Raw genomic sequence first — 18,581 nt, 5'->3', positions numbered from 1 at the left:
AAAGGATTGAAATCATGCAAAGTATGTTCTCTAATCACATTGGAATTAAACCAGAAATTAATAATACAAGGAGATTTAGAAAATTAACAGATATTTGTAAATTAAATGACACACTTCTAAATAACAAATTGGTTACAGAGGAAATCACAAGAGGGATTAGAAAATATTTTAACTGAAAATGAAAGCATAAGACATCAAAATTTATGGGATGGAGCTAGAGAACAGAGGGAAATATATAGCTTTAAAAGACTATATCAGATATAAAATTTGATAGGAATGAGTGCAAGTGGCCTTGTATTGTAATTATACCAACAACCTGAACTTTTACCATAAGAAACTAGAAAAATAAGAGTAAAGTAAACCCTAACAAGCAAGAAAAAGAAAATAACAAAGACTATAGCAGAAATCAATGAAATACAAAAACAGATTTAAAAATAGAAAAAAATGAAGTCAAATTTGGTTCTTCAAAAAGATCAACAAAATTGACAACCTTTAGCTGAGCTGACCAGGAAAAACAAAGAGAAGACACAAATTACCAAAATCAAGAATGAAATCAAGAAAGAGGGGCCATTACTCACTAGAGACTTAGAAATAAAAAGGGTTACGAAGGAATATTATGAACACTTTATGTGAACACATTAGGCAATGTAGATAAAATGAACAAATTCCTAGAAAGACACATTATCAAAATAGACTCAAGAAGAAATGGAAAATTAGACTAGACCTATAGTAAGTAAAGAAATTTAATTATCAATTAAAAATCTTCCCACAGGAAAGTCCAGATTCAGATGGCTTCACTGGTGAATTTTATCTTATTTAAAGAAGAAACAATAGCTATCCCTCTCAAACTCTTCCAAAATATAGGATAGAACACTTCCAAACTCATTTTATGAGGCCAATATTACCCTGAAATCAAAGTCAGATAAAGACATCACAAGAAAAGGAAATTACAAACTGCTATCCCTTATGAATACAGATGCAAAAATCCTCGATGAAATACTAGCAAACTGAATTCAGCAGCATATTAAAAGGATTATACACCATGACAAGTGGGTTTTATTACAGAAATGCAAGGTTAGTTCAACATATGGAAGGCAATCAATGTAATACACGGTATTAATAGAATGAAAGGAAAACAAGCACATAAACATCTCAGTAGTCCCAGAAAAACCCTTTGACAAAATCCAGCAACTGTTTGTGATGAAAACACAATGAACTAGGAAGAAAGAGGCATCTCCCCCCAAAACACTGTTAAAAGTCATACTTAATGGTGAAAGACTGAATGCTTTATCCTTAAGACTAGGAACAAGGGAATGATACTGATTTTACCACTTCTATTCACTGAATAAAAGTTTCCACCAACACATTAGACAAAAAAAAAAAAAGCATAAATTGTAAAGAAAAACATAAAATTACCTTTATTCATAGATGACACGACCCTTTATGTCACAATCCCAAGGAATCCACAAAAGAACTACTACAACTAAGAAACAAGTTGAGAAAAGTCACAAGATACAACTTCAATATCTAAAAATTAATTGTATTTCTATATACTAGCAGTAAACCAATTAAGTGATTCCATTTATAATAAAATAAAAAAGAATAAAATACTTGGTAATAAATTTAACAAAAGAAGTGTAAATGTGTAGACTAAAAACTACAAAACAGTGCTGAAATTCAAGACAAGCTAAATAAATTAAGAGATATTCCATTTTCATGCATTGGAAAACTCAATGTTGTCAACATGGCAATACTCCCCTAAATGATCCAAAAGTCCATTCTCTTTCTGGGGAACTTGCTGAAGACCTTTGAGCTTGCAAAATGGACACAATAGTCTTCCTCATAACATGGTTGTGAGGATTAAAGGAGATAATGGCTGTCAGATCATTAGCATGGTATCTGTCGCCAAATAAGAACTCAATAAATGGGAGGAAAAGAGGAATATTCAGATGGTACTTCTGATGGAGGCATGAGCTATTTTAAGGAGTTGTCTGCATTTCTGTTTCAATTTTAATAACAACTTTTGCTAAATTTTAGCAGGCTGTATTAATGTCCCATTTCACAGAGCTCATATTAATTTGTATAACCAAGTCAAATTTACACCAATTGGCTACAAAATTCATGTCTGAGATAAGGAAATTATCCCAGACCACTTTTTGGTTGACATTCAAGGAAACTTTCTTACTAAGAGGTTGGGCACTGAAGTCTTTTGCAGGGATGTTCATTTGTTCAACAGCATCTATCAAACCCTACTATGTCCTGCAAACTGAAAATACAGTTGTAAAAAGGCAACATTTTCCACCATGGAGCTCACATTCTAGAGAAGGAGACAAATGATCATATGACACAAACTTTGTGTCACATGATAAATGCTATGGAGAAACACAAAGCAGAGTGAAGATACAGAGATTTGTAGGGTGCTGTTTTAGCCAGGGGACCAGGAAGGTCCTCTGAGGAGATGAAATTTCATCAAAGACCAGAGAGAGAAGTGAGGGAACCAACCATATTAATGGTTATTTTGGACTTTTAAAAGGTTGTATTCTGTGATCAAATACATTTGGAAAAGGTGAGTTCAGTGTGGGTTGACGGGTCTCTCTCTGAGCACTCTTCAGGGGTTTTATTATGCCAATTTGGAACAAGGATCTCCATGAAGAAAATGTGGTTTGCACTTCTTTCCAACTTTTCTGACCATGGTACCCTCTATCCCAGAGTCTCCTGCAGGGCAGGGAAATGCTGGATTGGGAACCTTGGAGGATGGGAAACAATGATCCTTATCAGCTGGTGGGGTGGTTTTGTTGGGAGCGGGCGCTGGCATCCAACCCCCCAGCATGCTGTGCTCTGGTTCATAAGCCACATGAGGCTGATGGCAGGCTTCCAATCCAGCGACATCTTTTTTTTCTGAAGAGAAGAGGAGCCTGCCTCTGCCAGCTCTACTTAGTGAGCCTATTCGGGGTGTACCAGTGTGCAGCAGCTGAGCTGGAGTTAACAAATGCAAAATACACATCAGAAAAGAGCAGCCCGGCTTCACCACCCACTAATGGTGCAGAGACAGCTGTACCAGGGAAACTCAAGTCAAGGCAAGAGAATGAGGGGAATCCCTCTCCTCTTGGAACGTAAATTTAATTTTTTTTTAAGTCTTGACTCTCCCTTAGAGAAAACACGTGGCTTAGTGGAAGGCAGAAGACCTGGGTCTTGGTGGCCACGACAACAGGCTCCCTGAGTGTTCTTGGGCAAGTCGCATCTCCTCTGGGCCTCAGTAGCCTCGCCTGTCACATGGGGGTTCTCAGGTCTCACCAGGCATGGCAGGTAGTGGTGGGGTCCCGGGCAGTCTTCAGTCCTGCCACAGCTGACACAGCTAATGAATATCATAACCAGAGGGAAATGCCAGCAACAACTAAAGCTCCACGTGGGGAGCCTGAGTCTATGAACTTTACATACGTTGTTTCACGTAAGAATCAAAACTATTCTGTGAGGTACACGTTACTATCAGCCCCAAGCTCATAGGCAAAGAAACAGGCTCAGAGAAGTAAAGTCTGTTGCCCAAAGTCACACAGCTTCTAAGCGCTTGAGTTGTTTTGATCCTCAAATCCTGTGCTCTTGGAATACTCTGTCCAAATCCTCGGCTCGCCCCTCTTGGTGAGGGAGCCAGGCAGAAGAGGTGAGAGGAAGGCAGCCAGCCCTCTCTCAGTCCGTGCCAAAGCCCCGGGTCCTCTGGCTTCTCACCAGTCACCGAAAAGGTTTTTGCCAGCTGCTGGGGTGAGGGTGCTATTTAGGCAGAAATGCAGGTCTGTGTCAGGTACAGAGATGCTCCTCGATGAACACTTGTTGAATGAATGAGCAGTATTTGGAAACAGCAGGCAAATGAAGTTTCATCCCAAATTTCCAAAGATTAGTAACAGGTTTACTGCATCTGGCCAAGGGCTCAGGCCTCAGATACAAACCAGGTGGGTTCCTGGCTGGTGGAAGCCAGAGTCTGTTGGAAGATACAGGTCCACAAGCAGATAATAATCTGGGGTGGTAAGTCACTTGGCTGTGTCCTGAGCAAAGGGCTTGGTGAGGATGGAAGATCTGACTGGTGAACCGAGCATGGTCATGTTCGCCCTGCTCAGTGGCACTGCAGGATCAGAAGGAGGATCGCAGTTTGTCATCACTGAAACAGAGAATGGAATCAGAGGGGTAACAGGGCAGCATGGAGCCCACACTCTCAGGGACTGGTGTCTGATCTTCTGGTAGAGGGGATGGATGACATAGATCCATGAGACAGGACAACTCAACACACACACACACACACACACACACACCCCCCACTTCCAACTGCCTGGGAATCTGGGACTACTGAGGGTGCTTTCCCTCCAGCCTGAGGAGGATGCACATGGACTCCAGCATCCCAGGCACCTCTTGGCGGTCCCCTCTCATTGTCTGTTTGTACCATTAAGTCAGCCAACAACACAGTTGTTCCAAGAGCATCATCCAGCCCTTCTACTTCATTTCCCCTTACATGGAGCTGACAGAGCACGTGTATCTGAAGTACTAAGGAGTAAGATTTAAAACTATGTATTATTGGTAAAAGTCATGTCTAGTGTTGAAAAAATTATAGGTCAGCAAAAATAGCCAAAAAGTAAAACCATCTTTAAGCCTACCACTAAACTTAATGAATATCAGTATTTTACTGTAAAGCCCGATAAACATGTTTCTACACTTATATACAGAATACAAACATGTGGCTATAACCTTTAAGAACAATGAGATCAGATTCTACGTGCTGCCTGGAATGGTGCTTTCATAATTGTATCATGAACTTGTCTCCAAGCCAATAAATATGCATTTATACCACATTTAGTGAAGGCATAATATTTCGCCATATGAATATACCGTGCCCTTACTATGTTGTACATATAATAGGTGGTGTATCAGGATATGCCAAACTCTTATATGATTTGTATGAATCTAGCAAACTTTTATAACAGACCAGTTAGGTTGTTTCTGATCTTTTTGAGAGAGATAATATTATGAAAAGCTTCTTGAATATTCTTTGTTAGGAAACTTCCTGAACGTTTCCTTAAAAATGGAATTGCTGCGTCAAAGATTATGACTCTTTTAAGAACTGTTTTAAGTGCTTCCAAATCCACTTCCACTCCATCCCAAACCGTTGGTCCAGCTTACAATTTCCTTTCTCTAGACACTAACCAGTAGTTGGCATGATTCTTTTTACCCTTGACCAGTGTAACAGGTGAAAGTTGATACCTTGTTTTTATACTTATTCTTTGATTACAACTGAGTTGAGCATCCTTCCTTGTGCTTACTGGCCACCTGTGTATATTCATAAATATGCTCCTGTCCCCTTTTTTACTGGAAAGTTCAACTTTTTCTTATTGATTATTTTGTTCATTCTTTTTTACTTTATTCATTATTTTTATGCAATTTTTAATTATTAGGTGATCAAAACTTTTTTCTATGCTTATAAGAGCTTTCTCTTTGTCAAGATTATATAAATATTTCTCTTTATTTTTGTCTAGTTGCTCTAAGTATCTCATGGACATTTAAATCTTTAATGCTTCTGGGATTTACCTCGGTGTAAGATGTGAGTTAGGCACCTAACTTTTTTCCCTAAATGACTAGTCAGTTGTACCACTATTTATTGAAGAATAATCCTTCTTTTTCCTTTGAATTTGAGATGCTTCTCTTATTACATACTAAATTGTTATACACCTTGGGTCTTTTGGGAACTTTCTATTCTGTTTCATTAATATGCCTATTTATTGTGGCCTTAAAACTACATTATTTTCACTCTGCAAATTTTTAACACATGTTAATCTTTAATAAAACAGACCATACTCCCTGACCTATTCTTTTTTCCAGATTTTGTTTCATTATTCTTACATATTTTTAAATCAAATTTAACCCTATATCTACTGTACAGCACAGGGAACTATATTCAATATCTTGTAGTAACCTACAATGAAAAAGAATATGAAGATGGATATATGTATGTACATGGATAACTGAAACATTATGCTGTCCACCAGAAATTGACACAACATTGTAAACTGACTGTACTTCAATTTTTTAAAAAGTAAATTTTCTGAACAATTTTTTGCCAATAAATTTAACAGTTTAGATGAAGTGAACAAATTCTTTAAAAAAATTTTTAAAATAATTTTACCAAGGTCAAAAATAATAGCATTATTTTGATAGAGGAAACATTAAATATATAAATTAACTTGGGGAGCATTATAATATTAAACTCTTTCATCTAGGATAATAATGTATCTTTTTTTATGTTTCTTAGTACTTTTTTTTAACATTTTTTATTGATTTATAATCATTTTACAATGTTGTGTCAAATTCCAGTGTAGAGCACAATTTTTCAGTTATACATGAACATATATATATTCATTGTCACATTCCTTTCTCTGTGAGCTACCATAAGATCTTGTATATATTTCCCTGTGCTATACAGTATAATCTTGTTTATCTATTCTACAATTTTGAAATCCCAGTCTATCTCTTCCCATTCCCCACCCCCTTGGCAACCACAAGTCTGTATTCTATGTCTATGAGTCTATTTCTGCTCTGTATTTATGCTTTGTTTGCTTTTTTGTTTGTTTGTTTGTTTAGATTCCACATATGTTCTGAGTCAAATTCTGTTCTTCATATATGTTCTGCATATTTTTTTATTAAGTTTGAATTGTCCTTGCTATATAGGAAAGCTAGATATAGATGCTGATAAACACACATATATGCATTTTTATTTTGCAAAATATTTTTTTTATGAAATGCACTGATTACTTGGGATTTTTAAAAATCTTTTTGGCTTTCATTTGTCAAGACATCACTGACAAAGAATGACAATGGTAACTCTCCATTCAAAATATTTGTAACTCTCAGCAAAGCTGATATTCCATGGTCCTTACCAGTATGATTTACTGATTTTGAGCTATTTCCCTACCAGTTGGTAAATACTCTACCAGTAATGACAAGGTTCTGACAAATCAGTTAGTGATATAGATTCTAATACAAATCCATTAGTTCAAACTAATGTCTGTAGCATGTGGTAATGACTGCCAATAAGTGGGCCTCCCATCAGAGTGACATTTGAGCACTTAGGCAGCATTCCTGACCAGGCTGGCCCATTTCATAGAAGGCCGCATGGGTTTGTGGCATATACTTTAAGAAACACTCTATACCTGAGGACAGTGGTTCTCAACCTGTGGGTTGGTGACCTCTGGGGGAGTCTCTGATACCCTTTCAGGAGTCTGTAAGAACAAAACTTTTAATAATAATACCAAGACATCGTTTGCCTTTTTCATTCTCATTGTCCCATAATTGTAAGTGGAGTTTTCCTGAGGCTACATGATGTGTGATATCAAAACAGATTAAATCCAGAAGCAGATTTCAGAATCCAGCTGAATTCTATTAAGCCAAGCATTAAGGAGATTGCAAAAATAATAAAACAATAGTACTTTTTTCACTATTTTTTCATTCTGGAAAATATAGATATTGTCACAGAAACGTTATTTATGTTAGTAGTCAATAGGTTTATTATTGCTATTTTTAACCAAATAAATGCAAAATCTTAACTTCTAATATCTTAAGTATCAGTAGATATAACCTACATAACAAAAGATCTAAGGCTGTCCTAAATAATTTTTATCACTGTAAAAGGGATCTGAGACAAAAAAGTTTGAGAACCACTCCTTTAGGAGAATACACAATTTATTATTGTGCCCAAATTATGTAGTTTCCCCTGCTTCCTACATAGTTCTCACATTGGTTTTATAGTTAGTGTGCTGTAATTCTTTGTGTAAGTAGTAGTTGTACAAGTTCTGATATTTATAAATTTAAGACTTTATAATAAAATATTAAAAATGAAACCCAGAATGAAGACTCAGCAGAGTTTGGATAAATTTCTTAATGTTCTTTTTAAATATTATAAACATAAATCTTTCGACTGTGGAAGAACGAAGAAGAAATGATATTAATAATGAACCCTGCCAAGAATAGCTTATGTTACATAGAAACCAGAACCCAGGACATCTTTTGATACTATGTAAAAACAATACAAAATAAAATACATAATTTATATATGTGGAATGAAAACAACTCAGTTATTTCAATAAAAATGATCAGTGATTTTATATGGTTAGTGTGTAAATCTGTCTCAGATAAGCAAAGTGTAAAATTTTTATGCAATTAAAAGCTTAAAATGCTATACATCCATATTTCATCAAAGGGGCAATTGCATTCTGCTAAAACTCATGGTTTAAATAAGAAGAAATTTCTCTCATCAATGAGGAAAATTATAGGAACATTATATATCAGTTTCATATAAAAAGAACTTCAGCAATAATAAAAACTTTTTAAAAAATCAGAATATTGATAAAACAAATGAAAAACATCTAGAAATACCACTCGTATGGCTAAAAATTACTGAGCATTGTCAAACATAAAATACATATTTTTTAAATTTGATTTTCAAAAATAAGCAATATCAATATGGGCTTATCATAGCAATCTCAATTTATGGGCTTGTTTGCTGCAAAATATTTATCTACTGGTATGAGAAAACAACTTGCTGGAAATGTGTAAATCAAGGCAGTGAAATTTCAATTTTTATTGATGTAGCCTCAACTGTTTCATATATAATAGTTTTAATAATTTACTTAAAATGTGAGATTTAGTACTTTGAAGATAATTTAGTGGTTTTTGTTGATCTCATGAAACAGGAAGGAACAACATCTGAAATAATTTATCAAAATTTATTGTTGACACATGAGAAAATGGTCTCAGTGAGAAATAATTCCATGAAAACCTTACTGGATTTTATATAAACAGTGTCTATGAATAGCTAGGGAGACAGTCTGCAGTTTCAGCCAAAATTTAGGAAAATTTTTGGATGTTTCAATTTGGCACTATCCAAGTCACTGAATTCAATTATCCCAGAATGATGTGATATAATGCATAAAGCAAGTAAGTAATTATAAATGTTTTCTTAATTTACCACCATACATCAAATAACATCAGGAAAAATTTATAACATATCTGAAAATTTAGGAGTTGAGACAATGAAAGTTAGAATGTTTGGTCTATGAAGCTAGAATTACAAAACCAGTTTGAAAATTATATCAAGTTTATCAATCGAACACAAATTGTGTAACAGGAACAAACGATTGGAAAATTATGCACTTTAAAAAAGAGATTTTACTTAAGCTAATTTATTAATTAATACATCAATAGCACATTAGCTTAATAGAAAGTTTTACTCCAAATTAAAAATGTCTGAACATCTAAAACTAAAGGAAAAAGAGGATTTTATAGAAATTTTAAAAGTATACACTTTTAAATAAAATAAAGTATTAATTCAGGGAAATACAAATTAAATTGATAGATTATCAGAAATATATTTGTTGTTTAATGACCAAAAAAATAAACAAATAACAATTGTTATTTTTATCTTAATTTGTTTTCCTTAAATAAAATATGTTCTTTCCTTTATTAAATTATTAATATTGTCTTGGCCATTATTTGTGTTCAGAAATACTATACTTCACATTATATGCTCATATATTGTGTTCATAAACACAACAGTATTTATAAAGCACCATGGACTGAAAGTAAAAGATTAATAAATGACTTCAATGACTTTTATAAGTAAATACAGTATTACAGTAAATAATTTGTAACTTATTTGACAATAGAAATTAAATATATGAAAACCCAGATATTTTAAAGGCTAGAAAAATTCTAAATTAATTGCTATAAGTTCAGCAGAAGTTGAGAGATAAGTCAGCCATATATGAACAATATTCTAGACCTTAAGAGATATGCATTTACTGAGTCACTCATTGACGGGCAATTAATGGTAAGTTATTGAAAGAATTTGGTGTGGTATATATGTCAGATTGTATCTCAGAAAGATCATCATTTAAGGAAGGCTGCATTTTTTTAAATTGCACCAATAATATCTAAAAATCAACAAATGGTCTGGAAATTATTAGAATGATTTGATGAACAATTTTAACTATAATCTCTTTTAATTGGCAAGCAGTTTTATGATATATCTTAGTTTCCTTAGAGAGTAAAAAGGACTACACTTGAATATTTTTAATGACTATCTTAAGTTTATGTTATCAAACTCCTTGTTAAATAAGTTGAACATCACATGCTTTCGTTAGTTTATCATCTAATCGCCTAGGCAGTCACTTATGTAATGAAGTTAAGTAACACTGATGGTTGAGGGCCTTGTCTTTTCAATCTTAATTACATTGTTTCTACTGCTTTGCCGTTAAACATAATGCTGACGTTTGATTTGACATAGGCTTCAAAAAATCAAATTGCCTAAGTATTATTTTTGGTATGTAAAAAACTTAATATGGTTTTCCATTCTTTGACATTAGTATGATTGGTTATAATAGAGGATTTTTAATATTGAATTGACCTTTTATTCTCATAATAAGTCCTATTTGGTGGTGATGTATTATTTTTTAAATGTACATCTGGATCCAATCATTCTTTTATTTTTTTTTTAAGAAATTTTATATCCAGAACCCAAGCATGACTGGCTATTAGTTTTCTTTTCTGTGTATGTGTATAAGTGTTATCAGACTTCAGTTTGAAAGATCTACTGATGAAAAAATATAGATTTAATGCCTTTTTGGTACAGTTCTCTGACAACCATCTAAAATTCAATTATGGCTTTTAGTCTATGCACATTTTCTATTTCTCTCTGGAGTCCATGTTGGGGAGATATATTCTTATAAAATAATTCAGTTCTTTAAAATTTCCAATTTTTGGAGCACAGCACTTTTGTAATTTCTGCATAATATGCAACTTACAAATAACTTTTTTTCTCCAGATCTTTGGTTATAATTATCATTCCCAATACTATACATTTTTTAAAATGAGATATAATTCACACATTATAAACATTACACTTTAAAAATGAACCATTCACTGGTTTTTAACACATTCCCATGTTTTATAACTATCACCACTATCTAATTCCAGAATATTTTCATCACTCCAAAAAGAAATCTGGCACTCATTAAGCTGTCATTCCCCTGTTGTTCCCTCCCCCTCAGCCCCTGGCAACCACTAATATATTTTCTGTCTCTGTGGATTTGCCTAAACTGGACATTTCACATAAACAGGATCTGGCCTTTCTTGTCTGGCTTCTTTCATTAGCATAATATTTTCAAGATTCATCCACATTGTAGAATGTGTCAGTATTTCATTCCTTTTCATGACTGAATAATATTCCATTGCACAGCTCTATCATATTTTTTCTATCCATTCACTCTTGGTGGGCATTTGGATTGTTCCCACTTTCTGGTAATTATGAATAATATCAAATATTCATGTACAAGTTTTTTTGTGTGAATACATGTTTTCAATTCTCTTGGGTATACACCTAGAGGTATAATTGCTGAGTCATATGGTAACTCTATGTTTAATCTTTTGAGGAAATGATAAACTGTTTTTCAAAAAGGCTGTACCATCATACATTACTTCTAGAGATGTTTGAGAGTTACAATTTCTCCACATTCTTGTGACACCTTTTATTGTCTATCTTTTAAATTGTGGCCAGCCTAGTGTGGAGGAGTATTATGGCTTTTATTTGCATTTCCCTTCTTTGGAGAAATGCCAATTTACATCCTTTGCATTTTAGGTTATTTTAAATTGGGTTATTTGTCTTTTTATTGTTGATTTGAAGAAGTTCTTCATACATTCTGGGTATAAGACAGTTATCAGATATATGATTGTCACGTATTTTGCAAATATTTTTTCCCATTCTATGGGTTGTCTCCTCAATTTCTCGACAGTCTGTTTTGAAGCATAAAAGTTTTAAATTCTGATGAAGATTTACCTATCTTTCCCTTTATTTGCTTAGTTGTAGATGTTATATCTAAGAAAATACTGCTTAATCAAAAAATCACAAAGTCTTACACTTATGTTTTCTTCTAAGAATTTTATAATTTTAGACATTACATTTTATCTTTAATCCATTTTGAGTTAATTTTTGTATATAGTGTGAGATAGGGGTCCAAATGCATTTGTATATTCTCATTCTTCATTCTTAACTAGATAGCCAGTTATCTCCGCACCATTTGCTGAAAAAGCTATTCTTTCCCCACTGAAATTTCTTGATACCATTATCAGAAGTCAGTTGACTATAGATGACCATAGTTTATGTTTATGTCTGTTCTTATGCCAGTACCGCACTGTCTTGATTACTGTAGCTTTGTACTAAGTTGTGAAATTGGGAAGTATGAGTCCTCCAACTTTGTTTTCCTTTTTCAAAGTTGCTTTGGCTATTCTCAGTCCCTTTCATTTCCATATGAATTTTAGGATAAGCATGTGAATTTCTGAAAGAAAAATAAAGCAGCTAGATTTTTTAATGTACTGTCAAGGAGAGTTTTTCAAAGACCAAATGCACATCTCATTCTCCAAGTTCTCCTACTAAGCTTTATTTTTTGTTTTGTCTATTGTTTGGTTCAACTATTATCTACCATTTCGGGAAGCCAGGAAGTTAAACAATTGGCTATTAATGTTTTGACAAACACCTCTAGGGAAAAGGTTTTTTGCATTGGAAAAGCACTGAATCAGGTCAAATGAAGACAGCCTTGAACACAGCGTCTTCCAGGGACCCATCAGATATGTCAAATAATGAAAACTGACTGAGAACGAGGCTTTGAAGGAGCTACAGTCCTGTTCTGCTCCCTCTAAAAGTTGCCAGGCTGCTGGTTTTCACCACAAATGCAGGCTGTTAATTTTTAAGCCTATTGCCAAGTTGAAGAATGGAAGATTAGATTAAAGCAATTAAAATACCACAGAGTTTTCTGTTCTTACTGAGATTCGGCTGTTTTTCTTGAACACACACTTCTCCCATTGCTGCAAGCCTTTGGTTAATTTCCAGAGTTCTGAAAAAGTTGACTCTGACCACTTTTGCCAGTTTTCTCATTGCTTTTAGGAAGGAGAGAATTTTGGAACATCCTTGTTTTGCCATTTTCATTGACATCACTCAAATAATGTTAATTTGGCTTTTTCTCTCTATTTCTTTCTCTCTTTTGATTAGTTTTGCCAGAACTTTGTCTTACTATTAATATTAAAAAAAAAACCCAGCAAATCTTGACTTCATTAATTCTTTTCCTTTTTCCCAATTCATCAACTTAACTTTATTATTTTCTTTCTTTAGTTAAATCCATTTTATTTTCCTTTTTTACTTCTTGAAATGAATGTTTAGTTCATTTGTTTTGATTCTTCGTTTTACAATAAACAATATTAAAAATATGAATTATCCTCTGAGCATTACCTTGGAGTCTCATACACAGTGTTATCATAATCATTTTCCAGCCTGTAGTTGCAACGTTATTTTGTTTCTGACTTAAGCTTTATTTATGAGGGCATTTTTAATTTTCCAAGTGATGTTTATTTATTATTTTGCAATCCATTTCTTATTTTGTTGCATTGCAGCATTTGAATGTGTCAGTGAAATCCTACTTTTAGAAGATTAATTTTTTTCTTGGTAACTTTTGGGACCATCAATTTAAAAACTCTTTTGTGAACATTTGAGAATAATGTATTTAGAGAATATTCTGTTTCTCTCTCTCTCTCTCATCTGTCATGATGAAATGTATTATTTAGTTCCTCTATTTCCTTCTTTTGATCTGTCAAAGACTGAGAATTGTTTATTTCAAATCAATTTTATCAATTTTAACAAGAACTAATTTGTATGTAAATTAGATACACTAAAATGTACCAACCTTAAGTGTACATTTGATTAGTGTGAACTATGCTGCAGTCATGATAGGGAACATTTCCATCATGCCAAAAGTTCCCTTGTGGCCTTTCTGAGGAGACCTCTCTCCTCTCCTCGCAGCACTGATCCCAGGCAGCAAGTCTTCTGTTTCTTGTCACTATAGATTAACTATTGCCTCTTTAGAACCTCTTATGAAGAGACCAATACAGAGCATACACTTTTGTGTCTGATACCTTTGGTTGGCATAATATTCTGAGATTCATCCATGTAGTTGCTAGTACTACTAGTTCATTCCTCTTTGTCACTGAGTTGTGCTTCATTGTATGGATATACCACAACTTGTTTATCTACTCACCAGTTAATGGACATTTGGATTTTTTTTCCAGTTTGGGCTACTATGATTAAAGCTGCTATATTTTTGTACAAGTCTTCAAGTAACACATTGTCTCATTTCTCTGGGTTGTACTTTAAGCATGTATTTAACTTTATAAGAAACTGGTAAACTTTTTTCCATAGTGGCTGTACATTTTACGTCCTCACCAGCAACACAGGAGTTTCATTGGTTCCACATTCTCGCTGTTACCAGTGTTTTAATTTGGGGCCATTAAGTGATTATATAGTAGCATCCCATTGTGGCTTTGATTTACATTTCCCAGATGATGTTTATGCATTGACATTTTGTATATCTTCTTTTGTGAAACTATCTGTTTCAATCTTTTCCATTTAAAAAATTGGATTCTTCTCTTTCTTATAACTGAGTTGTGAGAATTCTTTATGTATTCTTGATGCAACTCCCCTGTCTGATAGAGGTCTTGATTACTGCAGCTATGTAAGTCTTGAAATCAGATAGTTTCCTTCCACTTTATTTTTTTTTCAAAATTGTTTTAGCTATTCTAATTTTTTGCCTGTTCATATACATCTTTAAGAATCTTGTGTATACCTACAAAAAAATCTTGTTGGTGTCTTGATAGAAGATGCATCAAATCTATACATCAATTTGGGGAGCATTAATATTTTTACTGTGCTGAGTCTTCCAAAACATGAACATGATATGTCTTTCCATTTGTTTAGATCTTCAATTTCTTTCATCAGCATTTTATAGTTTTGAAGATACAAGTCTTGCATATGTTTTGTGAATTTTATACCTAAATATTTTATTTTGTTTTGAGCAATTGTAAATGATATTGCATTTAAAATTTTCGTATGTTCATTGCTAATATATAGAAATACAACTGATTTTCATGTAGCAGATATTCTTCCCCTTTTCCCAGTCTTAGGCAAAAAACATTCAGTCTTTCACTATTAAGCATAATGTTAGCAGAAGATTTATTTGTAGATGCATTTTATCAAGCTGAGGAAATTCTCTTCCATTCCTATTTTTCTGAAAATTTAAATCATGAATGGGTGTTGAATTTTGTCAAATGCTTTTTTTTTTTTTGCATCATCTTGAAGAATTGATCCTCTTTATCATTATGAAATGACCTGTTTTTCTCTGGTTATATTATTTGCTCGAGAATATATTTTACCTGGCATTAACATATTTGTGTTGGAAATAGAATTTTATTTTGATAGTCTTCTCTTAGTACTATAAGACACTATCCAATGTATTCTAGCTGGCATTGTTTTTAAAGAGAATTCTGACATCATCCTTTTCCTTGTTCTTTGGTATATAATATCTCTTATCTGGCTGCTTTAGAGAATTTCTCTTTATCATTGTTTTTAAGCAATTTGATTTTGATGCATTTTGGTATAGTTATCTTTTTACTGTTTCTTGTGCTTAGAGTTTGTTAAATTTCTTGGGTCTGTGGGTTTACAGATTTGTGTAAAAACCATTACTTCTTCAAATATATTTTCTGCCCTCTGATACTTTCATGAACTCCAGTTACACTTGTACTAGCTTGCTTGAAGTTTTTCCACAGCTCACTGATGCTCATTCAATTTTTTTTTGTCTCCTTTCTCTTGTGTTTCATTACAACATTTTTTATTTCACTTATCTTTTCTCATGCAATGTCAAATCTGCTGTTAATCCCACTCATTGTATGTTTTTATCTCAGACATTATAATTTTCATCTGTAGAATAGTTGATTTGGATCAATTTTTGTATCTACTGTGTCTGCACTTAACTTGTTCTACCTTTGTCTAGCTTCTTGAACACATGAAATACAGTTATAATACTGTTTTAATGTCCTTTTATATTTATTGATTTCATTTCTGGATCAGTTTCAATTGATTATTGTCTCTCCTCATTACTGATTGTATTTTACTGCTTAATTTTTTAATTGAATGTCAGAATTTATTAAATTTCATCTATTCTGTTCACTTTTCTAGACTTTTTTGACAGAAGGGATAGTCTGTTTCCAGTTACTCCATCATGATCAGAAGTGAAAGTGTGGATGTAGTAGTGTTTTTAAAGCCTCTCATCATTATTGTTTGCTTACTTTGTATATCCTAGTGCCATGTTATTTAGTGCCTAAATTTCATGACAACATAAATAAGAATTTTACTTTTATCAAAATAATTTAGTCCTATCCCATTTAAAATTTTGGTTTGAATTCAACTTTTTATGTTAATATTGTCCCCGTATTCCCTTTGCAGAGTAACAGTTGCCTTGTATCTTTTTACCCATTCCTTTATTTTAAACTTTATCATTTTAGTTTAAGTGGAGTCTGCTTTTAGGCTCGGTATATTAATCTTTGTCTTTTGATAGAGAAGTTTGATCTGTTTATATTTATTATGATGACTAGTATCTTTGTTTTGATTTTTGTCATTGTATTTTATGTTGTTTCTTATATTCTTTCCCAGTCTTTGGTTATATTGTTCACATTTTCCACTTACTCTTATTCTGCTTTTTCAGAAGTTACATGTACTCTCTTATTTTTATTTTGGTTGATTCTATTTTTAAAATTAAAATCTTATTAATCCTTCACTCAAATTTGACACAACATTTTAAAATGATTATAACTCAATAAAAAATGTTAAAAAAATCCTTGACTCATTTCCTATATGTTTGACATTTAGAAATTCCACCAAGATGTGTCTAGATGTAGATTCTTTTAGTTAATTTTGCCAACTCTTGGTGGGTGCTTTTCTCTCAAACTGTTATTGTCACTTTTAGATTTACTCTGATATTTTTGCTCATCTTTCATCTCACTATGCTTCTCTCTGAATTCTAGGAGATTTTCTTTTTCTCAAGAGACATTTTAAATTATTAATTCTGTTTTCTTCAATGTTTAATATGCTCTTCACTGACCCTACTACCTTTTAAAATTCTGTAATCATAGTTTCCCTCTTAAAGTAAAATTGTCTTATCTCAGAGAATTACCTTTCCATAAATGCAATATATTCTCAAATCTCATGGAAAATATACATTTTACATTAATATTTTTCTTTCTGTTTCTTGAAGTAAGTCTGTTTTATTTGTATAGGGGAACATTTGTACAGATTATATATCTGATTTGATTCCTTCCTTTATCCTGATAAAAGTGACAATCTGGTGATTGTTTTTGTTTTCTTACTCTTCACAGGCAAGCCTGGATTTGCAGATAGTCTGTCAGAGGAGGACCAAGTTCAGTTCTTTTTATCTCAGACTTAAGAGAAATTTTATGTTTCTGAAGGTTTGGTTGGCTAGTCAGCACGTTCAATTTACCACACGGAGTAGGTTAGAACTACTGTTAAGGCAGTCATTTAGCAGGGAAACTCACTTCTTTGTGGACATACCCTTTAACCCCCTCTGTGTGGGCACGGGCAGACACAGTTCCCAAGTCACTCTTGGGCTTGCTATTAGCTCACCCTCGATGCCTGCCCCTGATTATGTGCATCTGGAGGAGGTCTAACGTGCAGATGCCAGTGGGAATTGGGAAAAGTCTCTACCAAAGGGACCTACAGAAAAGGGCCATTCGTGGTTCAATCAAGCATATTTTGCTTTTGAGATTTGAGTTTGTTGGGGTCACTGTGCCCCTTCTCTAACCAGTCTATCTATCTCAACTTAGAGCACCAGCTTTTAGGGTACCTCGGGGAAAGATGGGGGCAAATGTTACAGCCACATGCGCTGAGTGTGGGCCTGTAGCACTTCCTAAAATCTTTCAGTTTGCCCCTCTTGACCTCCATGTGGACCGCCATGGCCATCATCTGCTGAGTTTTAGGGTTTTCAAGCCTGTTTCTCTTTACTTCTTAGGTGGGCCCTTATTTGTCATCCATCCACCCCTCCAACCATCTGATATTTATTGAGCAGTTACTATGTGCCAAATACTGCTCTGGATGCTAGAGATTCAGTGGTAGGAGACAGATGTGGAGCTTGCATTCTAGAGGAAGTCTGCATTACATTGTGTGAGGAATTTTATCTCCTTCAATTGAGTTCATTTATATCACATTACTTTAAAATATCTTTTCATTCCAGCAGTGATACAAATAGATATTTTGAATGCTTTATGAATTTGATAGGATTCGAGGAAGAAGTAAGCTCACATCATGATCATGAAGTAGAAGAATCACCCACTTGAAGGAAAAAAGAAAATGGCAAAGAAGAGCTGGGGAAAGGAAAAGGAAATTAGAGTTCATCACAGAAGTTCCGAGGCCCCTACTTCTCTCAAATAGCTCGTGTGCATAATTCAATTAATTCAGGAGTCCTGGATTTGAGTTGCAGCCCCTAAGCTCTCTAAGATCTCTCTCTTTCTCAGATTCTATTATATTATGATGGCCTCTCCATGCTTAGCAGAGAATATAATTTTTATGTATAACATTAAGGGAAATTTTCAAAAATTAATTTATCATTCATCACCATTTTTGTAATAAAAACTATACAACTTTATTTTACTTTTTAACT

General features: G+C 33.6%; 1 protein-coding gene across 13 annotated transcripts in view; it reads right to left on the bottom strand.

Annotated features, from left to right (window-relative positions):
- ZNF618 (zinc finger protein 618) overlaps positions 1 to 18,581 on the bottom strand; it is a 347,879-nt gene that overhangs the window by 186,843 nt on the left and 142,455 nt on the right. For all 13 annotated transcript variants that reach the window (XM_072959971.1, XM_072959975.1, XM_031677436.2 and 10 more), the window contains one exon: positions 1,417 to 4,150. The gene's annotated coding sequence lies outside the window, so the exon portion shown is untranslated. The remainder of the gene's footprint in view (positions 1 to 1,416; positions 4,151 to 18,581) is intronic.

The sequence above is a fragment of the Vicugna pacos genome, chromosome 4 (assembly GCF_048564905.1).
Source record: "Vicugna pacos chromosome 4, VicPac4, whole genome shotgun sequence".
NCBI lineage: Eukaryota > Metazoa > Chordata > Mammalia > Artiodactyla > Camelidae > Vicugna > Vicugna pacos.
The sequence above is the reverse complement of the archived record's forward strand: the minus strand, read 5'-3'. Positions and strand labels throughout refer to the sequence as shown.